This window comes from Eleutherodactylus coqui, chromosome 4, assembly GCF_035609145.1.
Source record: "Eleutherodactylus coqui strain aEleCoq1 chromosome 4, aEleCoq1.hap1, whole genome shotgun sequence".
NCBI lineage: Eukaryota > Metazoa > Chordata > Amphibia > Anura > Eleutherodactylidae > Eleutherodactylus > Eleutherodactylus coqui.
Window position 1 is genome coordinate 218,283,927 of NC_089840.1, and position 17,394 is coordinate 218,301,320.

Genomic DNA, 17,394 nt, shown 5'->3' on the forward strand with positions numbered 1-17,394 from the left:
CATATTGCCTCAGATAGACACATCAAGTCATATCCTCTATACATCAAGTCATATCCTCTATACATCAAGTCATATCCTCTATACAACTGCTGTATATGCATACCAATAACATCTTGCTATGGTGTGCAATGCACATTACAATATGCTATCTAGTATGTTATCTGCATTGAATGGCCACTCTATTATAGACACCCATCTAGTAGTATGTTGAACCTACTTTGGCCTTCAGAACTGCAACATGGCGTTCATCCACAGGTATCAGAGGTGCCAGGGTGTGCCAGGAAAACATTCCCTACACGAATACTTCACCTCCACAATCCTGGACTGTTGACACCCAACAGGGAGGGTTTATCGATTCATGCTGCCTGTGCCAAATTTTGAGCTTCCCATCAGCATGGTGTATCAGACATTTGGATTCATCTGACCAGGTGATGGTTTTGCTTGATAGTGCACCACTTGGTCAACAGAATGATTCCTGACATCCTCCACCTACCCCTGTCATTGACCTATATTTTTACTTTCACGGGATACCTTTCGGTAGATATTTTTCCTTGATCATACCATTTTTGTAACACCACCAGCAAATACTTTACCTTCCCTGCGTAGCTCCAGTCCAGGTGCCGCTAAGTATCACAGGATGTGACCTTCGCCACATCCTCCCGGTGTCTGCTCTATGTATGCAGGAAGTGCAGTAATGCAAATGCTGGGAGGAAGTGTTAGAGGTCAGAACCTGTGATAGTCAGCAGCACCCGGACCAGAGCTATGCAGGAAAGGTAAAGTATCCTGCGGGGTTGCTGCCCCACCAGAGGTACTGGGGTCTCTGTTACCACTTTGGGCAACTATTACTACTGGGAGGTCCAATTACCACTGAGAACCACTATTACTATTGGGACCACTAGGGGGCACTTTTACTTCTAGGACTGCTGGGATCAGCTGTCATTATATGAGGGCCACTATTACTACTGGGGGGCAATGTTTTACTACTACGGGCATTGAGAGGGGGCATGATTATTAATGATTATTTTAGGACCACTGAGTAGGAGCATGATTACTATTAGGGCCTCTGCGGCCATACAAGTCCACTAGAGATGAGCGAACACCAAAATGTTCGGGTGTTCGTTATTCGTAACGAACTTCCCGTGATGCTCGAGGGTTCGTTTCGAACAACGAACCCCATTGAAGTCAATGGGCGACCAGAACATTTTTGTATTTCGCCGATGCTCGCTAAGGTTTTCATGTGTGAAAATCTGGGCAATTCAGGAAAGTGATGGGAATGACACAGTGACGGATAGGGCAGGCGAGGGGCTACATGTTGGGCTGCATCTCAAGTTCACAGGTCCCACTATTAAGCCACAATACCGGCAAGAGTGGGCCCCCCCCCCTCCCAACAACTTTTACTTCTGAAAAGCCCTCATTAGCATGGCATACCTTTGCTAAGCACCACACTACCTCCAACAAAGCACAATCACTGCCTGCATGACACTCCACTGACACTTCTCCTGGGTTACATGCTGACCAACCGCCCCCCCTCCCCCCCACAGCGCACACCAAAGTGTCCCTGGGCAGCCTTCAGCTGCCCTCATGCCACACCACGCTCATGTCTATTTAGAAGTGCGTCTGCCATGACGAGGGACCGCAGGCACACACTGCAGAGGTTGGCACGGCTAGGCAGCGACCCTCTTTAAAAGTGGCGGAGCGATAGCCCACAATGCTGTACAGAAGCAATGAGAAATAGAATCCTGTGCCACCGCCATCAGGAGCTGCACACGTGGGCATAGCAATGGGGAACCTATGTGCCACACACTATTCATTCTGTCAAGGTGTCTGCATGCCCCAGTCAGACCGGGCTTTTTAATTCATAGACACAGGCAGGTACAACTCCCTATTGTGAAGTCCCTGTCGACCCACAGCATGGGTGGCTCCCTGGAACCCACCGGCGGTACACAGAAATATCCCATTGCATTGCCCAACACAGCTGAGGTAGTAATGTCGTGCTTAATGCAGGTGGGCTTCGGCCCACACTGCATGCCCCAGTCAGACTGGGGTTCTTTAGAAGTGTACAGATGTAGTAAAAACTCCGTGTGCACCTACAGCATGGGTGGGTGCCAGGAAGCCACCGGCGGTACATAGAAATATCCCATTGCATTGCCCAACACAGCTGAGGTAGTAGAGGGAGAGGGACCGCAGGCACACACTGCAGAGGTTGGCACGGCTAGGCAGCGACCCTCTTTAAAAGTGGCGGAGCGATAGCCCACAATGCTGTACAGAAGCAATGAGAAATAGAATCCTGTGCCACCGCCATCAGGAGCTGCACACGTGGGCATAGCAATGGGGATATCCCATTGCATTGCCCAACACAGCTGAGGTAGTAGAGGGAGAGGGACCGCAGGCACACACTGCAGAGGTTGGCACGGCTAGGCAGCGACCCTCTTTAAAAGTGGCGGAGCGATAGCCCACAATGCTGTACAGAAGCAATGAGAAATAGAATCCTGTGCCACCGCCATCAGGAGCTGCACACGTGGGCATAGCAATGGGGAACCTATGTGCCACACACTATTCATTCTGTCAAGGTGTCTGCATGCCCCAGTCAGACCGGGCTTTTTAATTCATAGACACAGGCAGGTACAACTCCCTATTGTGAAGTCCCTGTCGACCCACAGCATGGGTGGCTCCCTGGAACCCACCGGCGGTACACAGAAATATCCCATTGCATTGCCCAACACAGCTGAGGTAGTAATGTCGTGCTTAATGCAGGTGGGCTTCGGCCCACACTGCATGCCCCAGTCAGACTGGGGTTCTTTAGAAGTGTACAGATGTAGTAAAAACTCCGTGTGCACCTACAGCATGGGTGGGTGCCAGGAAGCCACCGGCGGTACATAGAAATATCCCATTGCATTGCCCAACACAGCTGAGGTAGTAATGTTGTGCTTAACCCTTTCCAATCCAATTTGTATATGGTTTTCCTAGGGGGCTTACTCTTTTTCTGCCGTTATACAACGGCGCTATATGCTGGCTAAAGCCAGTACTGCATGAGCTGACACGTAGGATAGGCTCCGACAGCAGAGAGGCTGGCAATATACAGTAAGAGAACCCCGACGGACGTCTACCAACAACGGAGCTGTACAGCCTTAAAACCCTAATGTCTTCACAGGTCACACAGTGGACTGGAAAGGGTTAATGCAGGTGGGTTTCGGCCCACACTGCATGCCCCAGTCAGACTGGGTTTCTTTATAAGTGGAAACAGATGCATTTATAATTCCCTGTGGACCCACTGCCTGGGTGGGTGCCAGGAAGCCAGCGGCGGTACACAGAAATATCCCATTGCATTGCCCAACACAGCTGAGGTAGTAATGTCGTGCGTAATACAGGTGGGCTTCGGCCCACACTGCATGCCCCAGTCAGACTGGGGTTCTTTAGAAGTGTACAGATGTATTAAAAACTCCGTGTGCACCTACAGCATGGGTGGCTCCCTGGAACCCACCGGCGGTACATAAAAATATCCCATTGCATTGCCCAACACAGCTGAGGTAGTAATGTCGTGCGTAATACAGGTGGGCTTCGGCCCACACTGCATGCCCCAGTCAGACTGGGGTTCTTTACAAGTGGACACATGTAGGTTAAACTCCCTGTGGACCCACTGCCTGGGTGGGTGCCAGGAAGCCAGCGGCGGTACACAGAAATATCCCATTGCATTGCCCAACACAGCTGAGGTAACGTCAGCTGTAATGCAGGTGGGTTAAAAATTAATTTGATTACACTGTAGGCGAGGGCCCACAAAAATTGCTGTATCAACAGTACTAATGTACATCCAAAAAATTGGCCATGGCCAGCCAAGAGGGCAGGTGAAACCCATTAATCGCTTTGGTTAATGTGGCTTAAGTGGTAACTAGGCCTGGAGGCAGCCCAGTGTAACGAAAAATTGGTTCAAGTTAAAGTTCCAATGCTTTTAAGCGCATTGAAACTTATAAAAATTGTTCAGAAAAATTATTTGACTGAGCCTTGTGGCCCTAAGAAAAATTGCCCGTTCAGCGTGATTACGTGAGGTTTCAGGAGGAGGAGCAGGAGGAGGAGGAGGAATATTAGACACAGATTGATGAAGCAGAAATGTCCCCGTTTTGGATGGTGAGAGAGAACGTAGCTTCCATCCGCGGGTGCAGCCTACGTATTGCTTACGTATCGCTGCTGTCCGCTGGTGGAGAACAGAAGTCTGGGGAAATCCAGCCTTTGTTCATCTTGATGAGTGTTAGCCTGTCGGCACTGTCGGTTGACAAGCGGCTACGCTTATCTGTGATGATTCCCCCAGCCGCACTAAACACCCTTTCCGACAAGACGCTAGCCGCAGGACAAGCAAGCACCTCCAGGGCATACAGGGCTAGTTCAGGCCACGTGTCCAGCTTCGACACCCAGTAGTTGTAGGGGGCAGAGGCGTCACCAAGGATGGTCGTGCGATCCGCTACGTACTCCCTCACCATCCTTTTACAGTGCTCCCGCCGACTCAGCCGTGACTGGGGAGCGGTGACACAGTCTTGGTGGGGAGCCATAAAGCTGGCCAGGCCCTTAAAGACTGTTGCACTGCCTGGGATGTACATGCTGCTCGATCTACGCACATCCCCTGCTACCTTGCCCTCGGTACTGCGCCTTCTGCCACTAGCGCTGTCGGCTGGGAATTTTACCATCAGCTTGTCCGCAAGGGTCCTGTGGTATAGCAACACTCTCGAACCCCTTTCCTCTTCGGGAATCAGAGTGGGCAGGTTCTCCTTATACCGTGGATCGAGCAGTGTGTACACCCAGTAATCCGTCGTGGCCAGAATGCGTGCAACGCGAGGGTCACGAGAAAGGCATCCTAACATGAAGTCAGCCATGTGTGCCAGGGTACCTGTACGCAACACATGGCTGTCCTCACTAGGAAGATCACTTTCAGGATCCTCCTCCTCCTCCTCCTCCTCCTCCTCCTCCTCCTCAGGCCATACACGCTGAAAGGATGACAGGCAATCAGCCGGTGTACCGTCAGCAGCGGCCCAAGCTGTCTCTTCCCCCTCCTCCTCATCCTCCTCATGCTCCTCCTCCTCCTCCTGTACGCGCTGAGAAATAGACAGGAGGGTGCCCTGACTATCCAGCGGCATACTGTCTTCCCCCACCCCCGTTTCCGAGCGCAAAGCAGCTGCCTTTATGGTTTGCAGGGAATTTCTCAAGATGCATAGCAGAGGAATGGTGACGCTAATGATTGTAGCATCGCCGCTCACCACCTGGGTAGACTCCTCAAAATTACCAAGGACATGGCAGATGTCTGCCAACCAGGCCCACTCTTCTGAAAGGAATTGAGGAGGCTGACTCCCACTGCGCCGCCCATGTTGGAGTTGGTATTCGACTATAGCTCTCCGTTGTTCATAGAGCCTGGCCAACATGTGGAGCGTAGAGTTCCACCATGTGGGCACGTCGCACAGCAGTCGGTGCACTGGCAGCTTAAAGTGATGTTGCAGGGTGCGCAGGGTGGCAGCGTCCGTGTGGGACTTGCGGAAATGTGCGCAGAGCCGGCGCGCCTTTACGAGCAGGTCTGACAAGCGTGGGTAGCTTTTCAGAAAGCGCTGAACCACCAAATTAAAGACGTGGGCCAGGCATGGCACGTGCGTGAGGCTGCCGAGCTGCAGAGCCGCCACCAGGTTACGGCCGTTGTCACACACGACCATGCCCGGTTGGAGGCTCAGCGGCGCAAGCCAGCGGTCGGTCTGCTCTGTCAGACCCTGCAGCAGTTCGTGGGCCGTGTGCCTCTTATCGCCTAAGCTGAGTAGTTTCAGCACGGCCTGCTGACGCTTGCCCACCGCTGTGCTGCCACACCGCGCGACACCGACTGCTGGCGACATGCTGCTGCTAACACATCTTGATTGCGAGACAGAGGAGGAGGAGGAGGAGGAGGAGGGTGCTTTAGTGGAGGAAGCATACACCTCCGCAGATACCAGCACCGAGCTGGGGCCCGCAATTCTGGGGGTGGGTAGGACGTGAGCGGTCCCAGGCTCTGACTCTGTCCCAGCCTCCACTAAATTCACCCAATGTGCCGTCAGGGAGATGTAGTGGCCCTGCCCGCCTGTGCTTGTCCACGTGTCCGTAGTTAAGTGGACCGTGGCAGTAACCGCGTTGGTGAGGGCGCGTACAATGTTGCGGGAGACGTGGTCGTGCAGGGCTGGGACGGCACATCGGGAAAAGTAGTGGCGACTGGGAACTGAGTAGCGCGGGGCCGCCGCCTCCATGATACTTTTGAAGGACTCCGTTTCCACAACCCTATACGGCAGCATCTCAAGGCTGATGAATTTTGCGATGCGGACGGTTAACGTTTGAGCGTGCGGGTGCGTGGCGGCGTACTTGCGCTTGCGCTCGAACACTTGCGCAAGCGACGGCTGGACGGTGCGCTGAACTACACTGCTGGATGGGGCCGAGGACAGCGGAGATGAGGGTGTGGGTGCAGGCCATGAGGCGGTAGTGCCTGTGTCCTGAGAGGGGGGTTGCATCTCAGTGGCAGGTTGGGGCACAGGGGGAGAGGCAGGGGTGCAAACCGGAGGCGCTGAACGGCCTTCGTCCCACCTTGTGGGGTGCTTGGCCATCATATGTCTGCGCATGGTGGTGGTGGTGAGGCTGTTGGTGTTGGCTCCCCGGCTGAGCTTTGCGCAACAAAGGTTGCACACCACTGTTCGTCGGTCGTCAGGCGTCTCTGTGAAAAACTGCCAGACCTTAGAGCACCTCGGCCTCTGCAGGGTGGCATGGCGCGAGGGGGCGCTTTGGGAAACACTTGGTGGATTATTCGGTCTGGCCCTGCCTCTACCCCTGCCTCTACCCCTGGCCACCGCACTGCCTCTTGCAACCTGCCCTGCTGATGCCCTTGACTCCCCCTCTGAAGACCTGTCCTCCTGAGTAAGCGTTGCACACCAGGTGGGGTCAGTCACCTCATCGTCCTGCTGCTCTTCCTCCGAATCCTCTGTGCGCTGCTCCCTCGGACTTACTGCCCTTACTACTACCTCACTGCAAGACAACTGTGTATGATCGTCATCGTCCTCCTCACCCACAGAAAGTTGTTGAGACAGTTGGCGGAAGTCCCCAGCCTCATCCCCCGGACCCCGGGAACTTTCGAATGGTTGGGCATCAGTCACGATAAACTCCTCTGGTGGGAGAGGAACCGCTGCTGCCCAATCTGAGCAGGGGCCCGAGAACAGTTCCTGGGAGTGTTCCCGCTCCTGAGCAGGTGTGGAGTGGGGAGGCTGGGAGGAAGGAGGAGCAGCAGACAGAGGATTCGGATTTGCAGCAGTGGACGGCGCAGAACTGCGTGTTGACGATAGGTTGCTCGAAGCACTTTCTGCCATCCAGGACAGGACCTGCTCACACTGCTCATTTTCTAATAACCGTCTCCCGCGTGAACCCATTAATTGGGCGATGAATGTGGGGACGCCAGAAACGTGCCTCTCTCCTAATCACGCAGCAGTCGGCTGCGACACACCGGGATCAGGAGCTCGGCCTGTGCCCACACCCTGACTTGGCCCTCCGCGTCCTCGGCCGCGTCCACGTCCTCTAGGCCTACCCCTACCCCTCAGCATGCTGTATTACCAGTGATTTGATTTCACAGGCAGGAAATAAATTGGCGCAAGACTGCAGGCCAAATATAATTTTTGCCCTTTTTGGAAAACGAAAGGCCCCACTGCCTCTAGTGAATGAATAATCTAAGTTTAATAACTGTGCTGTGTCCCTGCTTATGTGTCACAGAACGTGAGGGTAGCAGAGTTATTATAACTCTGGCAGAGCAGGAATTTTTTTTCCCAATTAAGGAAAGCAAATGGCGAAGCCAGCAGTAAAGCGTAGCTGGGTGCGTATGATTTAGCAATGTTTTTCACGCAGCTCACACGTGTCCACAGGCGTTAGGACGGACAGAGGCTGGACAAATAGATTTGTTTTCAGTTTTTTCCCACCAAAAGGCAGCACTGCGTATATTCAATGAACATGAGAAGTTTAATAACTGTGCTGTGTCCCTGCTTATGTGTCACAGAACGTGAGGGTAGCAGAGTTATTATAACTCTGGCAGAGCAGGAATTTTTTTTCCCAATTAAGGAAAGCAAATGGCGAAGCCAGCAGTAAAGCGTAGCTGGGTGCGTATGATTTAGCAATGTTTTTCACGCAGCTCACACGTGTCCACCGCCCGTAAGGACGGACACAGGCTGGACAAATAGATTTGTTTTCAGTTTTTTCCCACCAAAAGGCAGCACTGCGTATATTCAATGAACATGAGAAGTTTAATAACTGTGCTGTGTCCCTGCTTATGTGTCACAGAACGTGAGGGTAGCAGAGTTATTATAACTCTGGCAGAGCAGGAATTTTTTTTCCCAATTAAGGAAAGCAAATGGCAAAGCCAGCAGTAAAGCGTAGCTGGGTGCGTATGATTTAGCAATGTTTTTCACGCAGCTCACACGTGTCCACCGCCCGTAAGGACGGACACAGGCTGGACAAATAGATTTGTTTCCACTTGTTTTTCCACCAAAAGGCAGCACTGCGTATATTCAATGAATAATAACTGTGTTGTGGCCCTGCCTATACAATTCTTTCCCTGCAGTATCAATGGAGGGTGGAATGCTCTGCAGAGGCGATTTTGAGAAGCCCAAAAAAAATGCAGCACAGCTAACAGCAGCCTGAACAGTACTGCACACGGATAAATATGGCCCTAGAAAGGACCGTTGAGGTTCTTGAAGGCTACACTCACTCCTAACACTCTCCCTGCCTATGCAGCACTTCTGTCCCTAATGCCAGGTGCAACGCTCTGCAGAGCCGATTTTGAGAAAAAAAAAATGGCACTGCTAACAGCAGCCAACACACAGCTATCAGTGGCCCTAATAAGGACCTTTGGGGGGTCTTGAAGCCTACACTAACTACCAATTCTTTCCCTACAGCAGCTCCGGTATAAACAGCACTGTCCCTCATCTAACTCACACCGCATCTGAGGCGAGCCGCGGGAGGGGCCGACTTTTATATTAGGCGAACACCTGATCTCGCCAGCCACTCACAGCAGGGGGGTGGTATAGGGCTTAAACGTTGCAGGGGGAAGTTGTAATGCCTTCCCTGTCTTTCAATTGGCCAGAAAAGCGCGCTAACGTCTCAGGGAAGGAAGTGAAAGTAACCAGAACACCGCATGGTGTTCGTTACGAATAACGAACATCCCGAACACCCTAATATTCGCACGAATATCAAGCTCGGACGAACGCGTTCGCTCATCTCTAAAGTCCACTTAAAACTAAACCTTCTACTTCTTTAGGAATGTTTTGGTTAGTATGAAATATTTTTATCCTATTTTCTATTGTGTAAACCTGGGTGCATCTTATAGTCCGAAAAATACAGTAGGTTGTCACATGATGATAACACCTTGTCCTTTAGATTTAGTAAAAGCCTTAATTATACCACTGATGTATATGTACATGGAGAATAAGTTTCCACCAGTTCTGAAGTACAGGGGATGACTATTAGAATTCCTCAAGCCTATGGTACAGCTGGCAAAGGGCAGCTGCAGTGCAAATTGTCTCTTGAGACTGTCGACAAACTATTCACCGCTCTTTATTGTGGCCTAAATAGCTTGTTGGCTATTATTAATTTGCATACGTGTGATTCTGTATTATATTATCCTGAGTTCCTCCAAAGTGCAGCTACACTCTATGGCTACTTTTTACATTTTACAGATGCGTTCTCATTACAGATGCTTTGACTCAATTGACTTCTGAAACAAGTTGGAGGGTCTGCAAACCTTCTGGCTTTATTGAAATATCCAACGCCTTAGTATCATGGTAATTTTGTTTCTCGTTTGATCATCCCAGAGCTAGAACTTCATTTTATTTTTCTATCAAAGTTCCTGTATGGCTGCTTGTATTGTTGTAGGATGACTTTTATATTTTTTAGTTTTCGAAAAAAATGCGAAATACTTTTTTTAATTTAATTTTTATGGTGTTCACCGCGGTATAACTGACGCATTAACTGGATGCTGCAGGTCAATATGATTAGGGGGATACCAAATTTTTTATCTTTATGTGTTTTTATGTCTCCATACTCTCCATTGATGGAGTTTCCTTTTTTACAGGATAAGCTGTAGTTTTTATTGGTACCATTTGGGGGGTAAAATATATAGTTTGATAATTTTTGGGGGAGACAGGATGAACAAAAAACAGACATTTTGGCAGTGTTCTTTATTATTTTTTACGCTGTTCACAGTGTGTGCTAGAAAATGTGTGTAAGGGCTCTTTCACATGAGCGAAGCATGACTGCTAAACTCCCACCCCCTTCCCTCCTTCTCTCCACTCCTTGCTGGCTGTTTGCAATGGGAGGGGGCAGAGTGGGAGCTAGTTGCTAAGCTGCCGCCCCATCCCGCCCCCTCCTATTGCTGGCAGCTGACAAGAGATAGAGAGGGGGCGTGAGCTTAGCACACTAGCTCCTGCCCCATCCCACCCCCTTCCCTTGCCGAGAGCGAGCAGGCAGTTTAGCAGAGCCCGGGCCATCTGAACGGGCGCACAAACAGCAAATCTGCATGAAAACATGTCCGTGTAAAGCCAGCCTAATACTGATCCCTTAATTAGCCCATATATATCCTTAGTAATACTGCAATTCAATTCCCAAATAATACCACTATACAGACCTAAATAATCCTGTTTGGAGATGGTTTGCTTCTGGGGTCACCATTATTGGGGGGCCTACAATAAATGAAACCCCTGTCTGATTGCCTGATCTGTCATCCCCACAAACCAGCCCTTCATATATTGCAATAGCATTGAGAACAAACATGATGTCTGCTTAGCAGATGTTTTTTTGGGGTTGCTCCCCATCTTTCCGCCTGTACCTGTCTTTTCTGCATGTCTCTGCTCTGCATATATATTTCATATGTATCTGTTTATAGTATGTATCTAAAATGTATCATTTAGAATAGTCCTCGCATCTCTCCCGCCATGTAGCTAAGGTGTCTGTATATAACGGTGACATCATTCTTATTAAATTGGTATATAAATATCAAACTACCTCACGGTGTCTAGAGGTTGTATCTATGGAAAAGCTTTGCTTTAGTGACAAATTAATTGCCCTGGGTGTTCATATTCTCGTGTGAAGTTATCAAGCTGTGGAAAGAAAGCCATGGGCAGAATGAAGTAACCTGTCAGCATTTAAAGGGAAATTAACATTGCAAGGAAGTAGGTTAGCAGAACATCAGCTCAGAAGCCCTTACTCTAGAACAGGTTTCTCTATGATCTGAAAATGACTATGATTGCTACCATAGAATGATTCATTTGTTCTGTACTCCTTGTAATTGTAATGTCTGCCATGTTACAAAGGTGTCCAGATGACAAGGTGATCAAATGAGACCCTCAACTATCAGCTGTGACATGTGGAGGAATCTGGGAGCAAGTGTTTAGTTTTGCCACAGCACCCCCACAGGAAAAATGAAGCATTACACAGTTTCCATTAAATTCAATAGATTGTTGAGTTAGTATACGTACAGGTGTGCGGATGGGCAAGGCGGGCGTGCATGATGCACTCATAACCCTGGGCCTTATCTTGGGCAGGATTGTTGTCTAAGGGGAAACGGTGGAAAAATTCCCAGAAGCAGTGGTTGTGATGGTTGAAGCGATATAAAGGCACTGACACAGGTTTATGCCATTTTTCTTGCAACTTTATTTAACAGAAATGGCTACTTAAGAGTTCGGTCACTAATTCCGGAAACAACTCTCAATTGGTAGAAACGTAGATATCAGCGCTTCCTGCGCCCGGCAGCCCCTAGTGAGCGCAGTGCCGCTGGTCACGCAGTGTGGAATTTGAGGATAAGCTCTGTGGTTCTCGAAATCAGTTGCAGAAACGCAGACAATTTTTTAGTCAAATTCCACACTGATGTGTCTCTTAGGGTGGGTTCACACGAGCGCATTTTTGTGCGTACGTAGGTGTGTACACACGAGCGCGTTTTTGTGCGCACCTAGGTATGAGCAAAAACGCACATGTATGCAGCTGTGTGCAGTGTTTTTAATGGAGCCGCAGCTGCTGCCGGCGGCTCCATTGAAAACAATGCTCTGCTAGCACCCCTGCATTGTTTTTCATGGAAGGGCTTTACATATAAGCCCTTCCCTGAAAAAGAAACATTTTAGTGTAAAAAAAAATACTTACCTCTCCGCCGCTGCCGTGACCCCCGCAGGGATGAAGAACACATTGGCTGCATGCGGCAGATGTTTCCTTCATCCCCGCTAGTTAAAAGAATTCCCTGCTGCTACATCTGCCACATCTGTGGCATATGCAGCGGAGGAATTCTTCAATTCTCTAGAGGATTCTGTAGAGGGTTCTGCTGCTAATTTATTTTAGGGAAGGGCTTTAAATATAAGCCCTTCCCTGAAAATCAAGTAAAAGTACTGTAAAAACACAAAAAAAAAACATACTTACCTCCCTTCAGCTGCCAGGTTCAGCCGCGTCTTCTCCTGGCTGTCCCCGGCTTTCTAGTTCTGAGCTATCAGCAGCCGAGGATTTAAAATCCCTGCCTGCTGGTAGCGCTGATTGTGATTGACTGAGCGCTACAGCCAATCGCAATCAGAGCTACCAGCAGGCGGGGATTTTAAATCCCCGGCTGCTGATAGCTCAGCACAGCAGTGCAGAGCCGCGGACAGCGCGAGGAGTCGTGGCTTAGCCCCAGCAGCTGAGGGGCTTTCAGGGATGGGCTTTAAAGATAAGCCCTTCCCTGAAAAGCTAATAAAAGTAGTGATAAAAAAAAGCACCTACCTTCAGCTGCCCGGGGCTTAGCCGCTACTTCTGGCGCTGTCCCCGGCTCTGTAGTTCTGAACTATCAGCAGCCGGGGATTCAAAATCCCTGCCTGCTGGTAGCTCGGATTGTGATTGGCTGAGCGCTTCAGACAATCACAATTAGAGCTACCACCAGGCGGGGATTTTAAATCCCCGGTTGCTGATAGCTCAGCAGCGCTATAGAGCCGGAGACAGCGTGAGAAGTCGCGGCTGAGCCTGGCAGCCATCAATGGATTTCAGAGAAGGGCTTCATAAGCACTTCCCTGAAAATCCATTTAAAATAGTGTAATTAAAAAAAACAACATAAATACTCACCTGCCTCCAGCTGCTGGGGCTCAGCCGCGACTTCTGGCGCTGTCCCCAGCTCTGTAGTTCTGAGCTTTCAGCAGCCAGGGATTCAAAATCCCCGCCTGTTGGTAGCTCTGATTGTGATTGGCTGAAGCTCCATCTGCAATGTTGCAAATATAAGCGTGCTTTTGTATGTGCGTATGCACGCACAAAAACACACTCGTGTGAAGCCACCCTTATGAAAATGCTGCATGTTTTGCCGTGAAATTTTTCACTACAGAAAATCTGCAGCATTTCCGCTATGTCTGAACATAAGGCAGGTGTGATATTGGTGTAAACACATCTACACTATATATTAGTGATATGGGCATTGCGTAATTGAGCGCTCATTTACGTGTTTTACTGTATTTTTTGCGAAAAAACACATAACCATGCTCTCATTTATTGAAATCGGCGATAAGTGCAATTAGTTCAATATGTGCTTATTCCATGCGCAAATGTGCAGAAAAATAGAGCATGCTGCATAATTTTTTGCAGGACAGAAATGCATGCGCAAAATATATACAGGTGAACCCATTAAATGTAATTGGTTCTATTCACTGTGTACTGCGTGCGCACAACACTGTGCAAATACGTTCTTGTGACACAGACCTTAGGGCTTATTCACTCAACAAACGTATTTGCGCAGTGTATTACACACAAAAAATTTCTACGGGATCATTCACATAAGCATATTTTGTGTGCGCATTTTGTTTGTGCAAAAGAACAAGCAGTATGCTTTATTTTCCTGCAGCAGAGAAGCACATATTTAACTAATTACACTAATTGGCCATTTCAATGAATTGGAGCATGCTTGCGTGTTTTTTACGCATGCAAAAAGTACAGTAAAACATGCACGTGCGCCCATAAATGCGCTTACTCATGTGTCAAGCCGGCCTTAAAGTTTCAGTGATCATCCCCTTTAAGGCCACTCACACAGGCGTTAGTAAGCCCAGGCATGACCCTGCGTATGGCCACTAGACTGAACATGAGTCAACAATGTGATGCAGCAGCCAAAAAGGCAAACACAATTATGTGATGTATTAATAGAAGCATAGAGTCTAGATCTCGTGAGATAATAATCCCCTTCTACTCTTAGTTAGACTTCATCTGGAATACTGTGTCCAGTTCTGGGCACCCCACTTTAAAAAAGACATAGACAAACTGGAGCAAGTTTAGAGAAGAGTTACCAAGATGGTGAGTGGTCTGCAAATCATCTCCTATGAGGAATGGTTAAAGGATCTGGGAATGTTTAGCTTGCAAAAAAGAAGGCTGAGAGGAGACTTAATAGCTGTCTACAAATATCTGAAGGACTGTCACAGTGTAGAGGGATCAGCTCTATTCTCATTTTTACAAGGAAAGACTGGAAGCAATGGGATGAAACTGAAAGGGGGAAGACACGGATTAGATATTAGAAAAAAACTTTTTGACAGTGAGGGTGATCAATGAGTGGAACAGGTTACCACGGGAGGTGGCGAGTTCTCCTTCAGTGGAAGTGTTCAAACAAAGCTGGACAGACATCTGTCTGGGATGATCTAGCGATCCTGCACTGAGGAGGGGGTTGGGCCAGATGACCCTGGAGGTCCCTTCCAACTCTACCATTCTATGATCCTATGACTTAATGTACTGCGAATGGCCGCCTACTCACTTAGGCGGTCATGCGCAGTACACCTTTTTCTGTTTGTTTAGATTTCCAGCACCGTCGCTTAGCGATGACACGGATACTCGCAACCCGTACACAATGTAATTGCATATGGACTGCGGGTATATCCACAACCATAGAGCACAATGGGGTCTATGTCATGGATATCCGCGGTAAAACAGAACATTCAGCGTTTTATTTTCCGCAAGCGGATTACGCAATTCTGACCTGCTAACGTGAGCAGATCTGTGTAATCCAATGCATTTGATTGAAGCACGTATTACTGCTGGTCAAACGCTTGCGGAATTCGCAATTCCTATCCGGTGGTGTGAGACCGGCCTAATAGCTTCAAGTAAATCTAGAATACAAATGAATTTTCATTAGAGGAACTGGAAAGTTACCGACTTCATTCCTGTAATGGGGAGCAGATCACGAGATAAATAGCGCTTTGATGCAATTTTCTTACACGGTAACTTAAACAAAGATCCAATAAAAATAAGGAAAACTACCAAATTAATGGAACAACCAAAATCTGTTACTTTCCTGTCTGCAGTCTTAACTGAAAGGAACGGCTAGAACTCAGCAATGTTTTGCTAAAAGCTATTTTATGCTTCAGCCATGGATATTAAGAGTACTTTTTATGTAAATCTTCCATGAAAACAACAAGTTCAGCGTCTGAATGGAAATTGGAAGGCAGTTGTTGATGAACTAACAGAAAGGAGAGCCCTTTTCACAGCTGTGTTTTTCTGTTGCAGTTATGGCTACAATTATTTTATTTCCTCCTTGAATTTCATCTTTTTAAGGGATTATCCAATAACCTCCAATGCAGCCAACTTCTTCATGCTTGGCCAAAATAATCCAGATGACTAAATTCAGTTATCCCATTTACCTCATGTCTTCCCAGTACACAAAGCAACTCTTTTTTTTAGACTCACTTAATCCATTCATGTCCACCTTATACAGCACAAAAAAAGACCAATGATTCGTCTGCGTTAAAGGGGTTGTCCAGTGGGGGAAAGAGAATCCTAAAAATACACTTTCCCACAAAACGTAATTGGACCCCTGAGCAAGAATCAAAAGTAGTAGTTATTTCCATATGTTAATCCTTAGTGGGCCTACTTTGGCCCCAATGACATCAGATACTCTCCTTTGTACTAACGTCTGATACACTTCAGCTGGTATTTCCTTCCATTCATCCTGCAAATGTTTGGCTAATTCTTTTAAAGAAGATGCATGGGGTTTATATGGAGCTTATCTCCATTGAAGTGAATGGGTCTGAACTACAAAACCAAGACTAGCCTATAGGCAGAGGCGGCATTGTTTTTGCTGTTTCCAATCCTTTGAGATAATCGGGGGACCAGCGTCGGGTTGTGGAGGTAGTACTATGTACTGAGGAGCGTTACAGCCTACCTCTACCTTATATGAGTGTACACAAATGTGCTTGCTGTTCATTGCTAAAAGCCACATGATACTGTCTTACTGCTGCAGCAGCACCGGCTCCTTCGAAAGCAATTAGAACTCCGCGATCCTCATCTCTGGCAGGGGAATCCTTCCATTCCCGCAGGGATGAAGGGATTCCCCGTAGAGATGCAAGGCTGTTTTTACATGAAAATGCCTCGCATCCATGGGGCTTTCACATGGTGGAAAGTGCGATATCGGGATGTGAATTATGGCCCCTATATCGCTCTAGCCCGTGTGAAACTAGCCTTAGGGTTTTTGTTTGTTAGTAAGAAGTACTGCACTATATGGTATAAGGGATCAAACGACTGCAAATTTAAGTTCCTTTTGAAGTCTAAAAAAAATAGAAATGAATGAAAAACGTTTCTTTTTTATTATTGTAAGATATCAAGAGAATTAAAAATTTATAAAAAACCCTTTTCCCATGTTTAGAATAAAAAGGCAAAATAAAAAAAACCCCAAAACATATTTGGTATTGCTGCATCCTTAAAAGATTATAAAATTATGTGCCATTATATGATGGGCTATGATGATGATATGGTTTAATGTACAGATTCTACACTCACATTAAGGGCTTAATCACAGGCGCGTAGATCGGACGCCGTTTTCACGGCCAGGCCTATATTAGCTACCATCTGAGCGGTCTATCCCCTTCTCTCCCCCTTAACGGCTCTCTGCCTCTTTACTCCCCACCAGCTGTTTGCCATGGGAGAGGGCAGGGCAGGGCGGAGCTCCCGCTCCTTGTATGCAGCCATCCTGCCCCTTCCCATTGAAACAGCCGGAGGGGAGGAGGGAGGCAGAGAGTCGGCAAGAGGGAGGAAAGGGAGAAGACAGCTCAGATGGTAGCGCATATAGGCCGGCTGTGAAAACGGCAGACGATATACACTCCTGTGAATAAGCCATAAATGGAACTTTTATAGCATAACCACACCATATGTGATACAAGTTTGGGATCTGCACCTATCTTGAGATCAGATTTCCCTGACCATGTCCCAGGTGTATGAGGTGGTCAAAAGTACAGAAACAGCTGACATAGGGCTTCTTCAGATAGGTGTGATTTAGTCCTGTTATGCGGCCATGATATCTTTCCACGTTTTTTTTTTAAATTTGTGCTCCATGGCGCGGAGTTTGAATGGACCGAGAAAAAAAAAACCTGTTCACACGCATCTACGCTCCCTAGAGGTGAG

At 48.1% G+C, this 17,394-nt stretch overlaps 1 protein-coding gene across 1 annotated transcript in view; it reads left to right on the forward strand.

Annotated features, from left to right (window-relative positions):
• The window catches only part of RNLS (renalase, FAD dependent amine oxidase), a 162,718-nt gene that overhangs the window by 106,879 nt on the left and 38,445 nt on the right, over window positions 1–17,394 (forward strand). The gene's annotated exons all lie outside the window — the stretch shown is intronic.